Source organism: Microtus ochrogaster, linkage group LG5, assembly GCF_000317375.1.
Source record: "Microtus ochrogaster isolate Prairie Vole_2 linkage group LG5, MicOch1.0, whole genome shotgun sequence".
Classification (NCBI taxonomy): Eukaryota; Metazoa; Chordata; class Mammalia; order Rodentia; family Cricetidae; genus Microtus; species Microtus ochrogaster.
This window is the reverse complement of record NC_022031.1, coordinates 37,434,645-37,441,317: the sequence shown is the minus strand read 5'-3', so window position 1 is coordinate 37,441,317 and position 6,673 is coordinate 37,434,645. Positions and strand designations below refer to the sequence as shown.

General features: G+C 46.4%; 1 protein-coding gene across 1 annotated transcript in view; it reads left to right on the top strand.

Annotated features, from left to right (window-relative positions):
- The first annotated feature begins 3,313 nt into the window (after positions 1-3,313).
- Positions 3,314-6,673, top strand: part of Ubap2 (ubiquitin associated protein 2) — a 71,833-nt gene continuing 68,473 nt past the window's right edge. The window contains exon 1 of the mRNA XM_026786601.1: positions 3,314-3,376. The gene's annotated coding sequence lies outside the window, so the exon portion shown is untranslated. The remainder of the gene's footprint in view (positions 3,377-6,673) is intronic.

Genomic DNA, 6,673 nt, shown 5'->3' with positions numbered 1-6,673 from the left:
GGCTCAACCTGATCAGAGCAGCGTTCTTCTGGCAGTGACATCAGGGAATCTCAGAAACCCCACAGAAAGGTTGCGCTGGTTGAAACAAAGCTGATGAGTGAGTAGTCCGGGAAGAAGTAGTCAGCTGGCCCGTCCTCAGGCTGGCACAACCGTGCTACAGCAGCAGCAAAGGATCTGAAGGGGCAGCTTTCTCACCAATGCCACACCACCTGTCACTCTACCATTAGAGCTTAGTCCCCAGGGTCTCTAAGGAGACGTTTCTGCTTCTAGAGACCCCTACTGACATCAGATTCTTATGGGATTAGTAACTGGAGGAAAGAGAAAATAAATTCTTTAGCTTGACATGCAAAACACTGCACAGATACCATTAATACCTGTATCATGTTCTACACTGATTCCCAAAGCATTGTCCCTTTAGACAAACTAAATTTACATATTTCTGCCCGGGGCTCACACAATTTGCCCTGCTAGGAACATCTGCTAATCCATCTTCTCCCAGTCTTACTTTTTTCCATTTAGCACATAAAAACATTGTATTGTGAAGTATTACGTCAAGGCTCTTAAAAGATTTTAACATAGCCTGGCAGTGGTGATGCACGTCTTTAATCTTAGAACTCGGGAAGCAGAGGCTTCCTTGAACTCGCTCTTGTAGACCAGGCTGGTCTCAAACTCACAGAGATCCCCCTGCCTCTGCCTCCCAAGTGCTGGGATTAAAGGCATGTGCCACTACTACCCGGCAAGAATTTGTAACTTTTGCCAGGAGATGATGGGCCACACCTTTAATCCCAGCACTCTGGAGGTAGAGGCAGGAGAATCTCTGTGAGTTCGAGGAGAGGCCAACCTGGTCTACAAAGTAAGTTCCAGGGACAGGTTTCAAACCTACAGAAAAACCCTGTCTTGAAAAACCAAAACAAGCCCCCCCAAAACAAAAAACTAAACAAAACAGAGACTGAACTGTCCAAGTCAAGAGATAAGATGTATCTACATATAAATAATCAGGCTAAGTTCTTACTGTTAGAGGTACACCCTGAGCATTCTTTGATCGATTCAGGCAGAAAAACAAAGACTTCCCTTGAACTGGGCAGGACTGTTTAAAACTTCAATTGTTTTAGCCAAGTAATTTAAATAGACTATGTCTATTAGTAACTAGCAAGTTGGTGAGTAGCTCTGTACCATCAGTATAAGCTAATTTCCTTTCTACTTTAGTCAAACCAGATGCACTTCATGGGTAAAATAGGATGTGAACATAATTCTGTTCGCTGAGGGTTTATTGTGTGCTACGCAGATACTTTACATAATCTCTCTCTGTCTTTTCGGTACAGGGTTTATCTGCATAACCCTGTCCTGGATCTGTAGACCAGGCTGGCCCTAAGAGATTTGTTTCCTCTGCCTCCTGAGTGCTGGAATCAAAGGCTTGCACCAACACACCCTGCTACATAATTGTCACAATCCAAGAAAACTCAAAATGGAGGCAGTGTTTGCTGGATTCCAAAGTTGTGGATACATTTATCTAAATAAACCACACACACGTATTTACATTGTATTATGTTTAAATGTTTTTTTTTTTTTTTTGTTTTTTGTTTTTTTGTTTTTTTTTTTGGTGCTAGGCATTGCAACTCCGGCTTTGTGCCTGCTTAGTATGCATAACACCACTGAACTATATTCTCAGCCCTGGCGTCAACAACCCAGTCAATGAGAACTTAAACAGGGTTGGAGAAATGGCTCAGATGTTTAGAGCACTAGTTCTGCCAGAGGACGATGGCTTGATTCTCAGCACCCAGAAGGTGGATTACAACCATTTCAAATTCCGGTTTCAGGGGATCTGAAACTAGGCACATACATGGTGCATATCCAAATGTATTAAACATTTTTAAAAAAAATTATTTGAAACTAATTTTATTAACAAGGCATGGTGGGTTGCTCTTGCTTTGTAAACCCAGCAGTTGGTGTTTTAAGAGGCCACTGTGGACAGTATGATGAGGCTAGGTTAGTCTGTGCTGGAATGAAACTGTTTTCTACTTCTTCCTTTTCTTCTTGTTTTTTTTTTCCACGGTGGTTTCTTTGTAACTTTGGAGTCTGTCTTGGAACTAGCTCTTGTAGACCAGGCTGGCCTGGAACTCAAGAGATCTACCTCTACCTCCAGGGTACTGGAATTAAGGTCCTGGGCCACAACCGCCCAGCCTTCAACTATTAATCATTATTTGAGTCGGGAGGTGGTGGCGCCTGCCTTTAATCCTAGCACACCGGAGGCAGAAGCATCTTTGAGTTCGAGGCCAGCATGGTGTAAAGAAAGAGTTCCAGGACAGTCAGGGCTACAAAGAGAAACCACATCTCAAAAAAGCCAAAACAACCAAACAGAAAAACTCAACCAACTTCTCACATCCACCCCAACCAAAACAAACAAAAAACATTCTTTGTGCTTAATCCCCTGAGGTTAACATCTTTGCTAAGAGATGGCTCAGGTAACTTCTAAAGGCAAAACCCTATTTGGGTCTCTTATGCCAAGAGTCTCCCTTTCCTTATCGCAAAAAGCGGGTCAACCCAACCTCTTGGGCTAGAATACGATTTTATAAACCTCGGACATCGGGTAGACGTTCAAAAAACGTTAGTCGTGTCCTGAAGAAGAGTGTTGGGAACGCAGAGAGCAATGCGCCTTTCACTACACTGAGGTCTCGAGGCCCATTAGCCGGAGGACGTTCTCGGCGGCGTCCCGGCTCAGCAGCTAGCCGTTGGCGTTTTCCCGCGCAAAGGGCAGGGCGGAGCGCCAGTCCCGCAACGTGGTAGCAGAATTCACTCTCCGCCAGGACTACACTTCCCAGCAGGAACCACGTTGATTCCCTTGGCAGGTGGCAGCCACTTGTGCCCGCGCTACAGAGTCTGGAGCTCCATCTACGAAATCGACGGGAAAAGGCGGTCTTATGCAGAGCTTTTTGTCGCGCAGCACGCTGGGAGTTGTAGTTCACTCCGGCAACGACTAGAGGCCAGGCTTGCTTTGAGTGGTTGGACCATGTCACGTGATGACAGAGGCGGCCGCATGCGAGTAACTTGCGGTGTCTGAGGTCATCATAGCGCGACAGCATGCTCTAGTAGTGGAGTTCCTGTAGATAGCGGATAAAACGACCCTGAAACTCCAACCGCGAGCAATGGCAGCTTCTCCAGAGCTTCCACATAAACCCCCCCGCCCAGCTGCCAGAGTAGTACTTTCCAGCAGGGTAGACCGGCTAAAGTTTCTAGTGTTGGCCCCGCCCCTCCCGTGACGTAGGGATCACGTGACGGGCAGGGCCGCCTCTACCGCCGCCGCCGCTTTGTAAGAGGCACATTGGCAGGTAACGAGCGGCGGCGGCGGCGGGTCCCGAGTCCAACGAGAGCAGCAGCGGTAAATTGTCCCCCTGTCCCTTCGGTCGCTCTTTTAGGGTCCTGAAACCTGCAGTCTGTGCTTTCTAGACCTAGGCTAAGGTCTTCAGAACTCCCAACCCTCTTTGGGATGCCTCAGGGTCTACCGGGGTGGACCGGGCCGAGCTTCCCTCGCTGGCTTCTGGTTTCCTTACTGTGTCCAGGCCTGGGTACCCTCCTTCCTCTCCCTCTCAGGTTACCCTGTGTTTCTGCCCCCCCCCATCCTAGTTTGCCGGGCCCCACCCAGCCCCAGGGGGCGCCTTCCCCTCCCCCCCCCCCCGGGTTTCTGTACTGGAGGGTGTGGTTTTCTCTCCCACCTCGGTCCCTGCGTGTAGGCTGGAGCTCCCCCGCCACGCTGTCTCCTTCATCCTGACCACCTTTCCGCTTTCACGTCTGGCGCCGGTCCTGGGAACTGGTCTTAAAGCCCAACTTGTGCGCTGTAGTCTTTCCTACTTAACCTGAAGGCATAGTTCAGTTTTACTTATTTTCATTCCGGAAGGCTTTGGTGTCAGTTGAAACTTCTTCCTCGTGCCCTGCCTGTTCTTGTAGTCTGGTTGTGTCACAGTTTATTCTTTAACGCAAGCTAAGAGTGTGCTTTGTAAACTGTAAAGCGAGCTGTTAGAAATTCAAATGATGATTTTTTTTTTTTAGCCTGATTGCATTCCAGCTCAGCTTTCTTTACCGCGGAATCACTGTAATCACTGTACTATACTCGGTTTTCCTACCTTTCCCCCAGAATTTTAAGTCTTCGCTGTCCAGGCATGTCAACTGTCACCACTCAGGACTCCTGTTTTCGAATCATTTCTGCTGTGTCCTGCTTTAACATAGTCCTGTAGTTTACCACCTCTACACTTTTCTACTTTATTTCCAAGGAGCACATTTGCCTACACTTTGACTTTCTCCAGCAAATGCATACAGTAACAATTTAGCTCTTCCAAGGTCTCCACATGAGGTACACAGAGATCTTCTTTTATTTGAAGGCATGTCATTCTTTGGTCTTTTTTGAGAGAGGGTTGCAGTACCTAACCACGGCTGACTTCCGTCTCAAGAGCCTCTTGCCTCAGTTTTTTTATGGTGGGAATCTCAGGCTGTATGGATTACAGACCAGCGCTGCTGTGCCCGTTAACAATGACCTTTTTTTTTTTTTTAAGTGAATAGTGTTTATGCATATCTCTTTTTTTTTTTTTTTTTGTCCCACGTTAGTACGGTACTCTCTGAGTTACCTACTCTTTCTTTTATGAGAAAGGTTTTCTCTGTGTAGCCCTGGCTGTCCTGGAACATGCCCTGTAGGTTAGACTGTCTTCAGAAAATCACCTACCTTTGCCTCCATAGGGCTGGGATTAAAGGCATGTGCCTCCACTTCCTTGTTCTTTTGGTGTTGGTTTTTCAGATAAAGGTAGAAGGAAGTTGAATATCACACCTAAAAGTTCTGTAGTGTAGCTTAATGGGACTGGTTCTTTGGTATGGTGTCTGCCTATTTTAGGAAAGGATAAATTCCAGTCTTTGGAGAAGATGATCCACTGCGTTTTGTCTTGGCTAGGCCTGTTTTCCAGTTGTTGCAAAGATTTGTCTTACCGAGCAAAGGTGTCGCACTTTCCGCTTATGTTGCTGACTTATGTTCTTGCCTGATTTTCCTACTTCTGGCTCTTCCTTTCTGTAAACGGTCCCTCCCCTCACCCTCAGGGCCTGACCCGTGTCTTTCCCACACTTCCGATCCCCCCCCCCCTTCAGAAACTAAACATTTCAGGGAAAAGGAGATTGTTTTGTTTGAAATATGGGTGGAAGTTGTAACAAGGCCTAGAATGAGGCCTTGAGAAAGGATTGTGGTAATTGCTTCTCCTGCCTGTATCCTGCTGCTCTTGTTTCCTCTGATCTCTCTTTGCAAGTGGATTGGGCTAGCCAGGGTCATCTGCGGCTTCCTGGAAGGGATTCTACTCTTTCCTAGTAACTGGTGAAGGAAGTGCTTGCTCCTCAGGAGGCTCCCTTAGTTTGACTGAGTTTTGTTATTTTGGAAGAAATGGTTGAAGTACATGGTTACAAGAATGATGAGGTTATTTTAATTAATGTACATTTTATTTGATCAGGTTTCACTGTGCTGCCTGCCCCAGTCTCTTGAGGGCTGGGATTACAAGCATCTGGCATATCATTCTGGCCTGATTTTTTAGTTTGTTTATTTATGTATTTACCTATTACTTAATTATTTGAGACAGTTTCTCTGTAGCTTTGGGGCTTGTCCTGAAACTTGGTCTGCAGACCAGGCTGCCTTCAAACTGACTGAGATGCACCTATCTCTGCTTTTTTTTTTTTTTTTTTTGTTTTTCCGAGACAGGGTTTTTCTGTAGCTTTGGAGCCTGTCCTGGAATTAGCTCTTGTAGACCATGCTGGTCTCGAACTCACAGAGATCCGCCTGTCTCTGCCTCCCGAGTGCTGGGATTAAAGGCGTGCGCCACCACCGCCCGGCTGTTTTTTTGTTTTTCTAGACAGGGTTTTTCTATAGCTTTAAGGCCTGTCCTGAAACTAGCTCTTGTAGACAAGGCTGGCTTTGAACTCACAGAGATCCCACTGCCTCTGCTTCCTGAGTGCTGGGATTAACCACCGTCTGGCCCCGCCTTTCTCTTTTCAAAGCCAACCAATTTTATCAGCTCTGAGTTCCCACAATCAGAATGTGTAAGGTTTATGTTTGGGTTGTTTTTACCTCTTTTCTTTAAATAATAATTTTTGTTTTCTCTTTCTCCCTTTTTGGGGTGTGTGTGGGGGTCCTGGTGATTGAACCAGGACTGAAGATGTTGCAACTGAGTATAGCTCAACTCCCTGTACATTTTAATAAAAGGAAATTCATTGGAAAGTTTGTCTTTTTAAATTCAGGGTCTTGTAGGCCAGGTTGACCTTGGCGCTTGATGGGTAGCCAAGGATGAGCTTGAACTGATTTCCCTACTTCCACTTCTACCTCTTACAGGTGTGCTCCACAGGTGTGCTCCTGAAATTCTTTGATACGGGTGTTGAAGACCAGATTTTGTGAATTTTTGGCGGAGGGACATAGTTGCTCGTGAACTGGAGTTTCAGTTGGTATCCAGTTAAGTGTTTGGAATTGAGGTGTGGAACAGGGCTGTGTTGAGGAATAGGCAATATTTTCCTTTTAAAAGTTTTTAGAGCCGGGCGGTGGTGGCTCACGCCTGTAATCCCAGCACTTGGGAGGCAGAGACAGGCGGATCTCTGTGAGTTCGAGGCCAGCCTGGTCTACCAAGAGAGTTCCAGGACAGGCTCCAAAGCTACAGAGAAA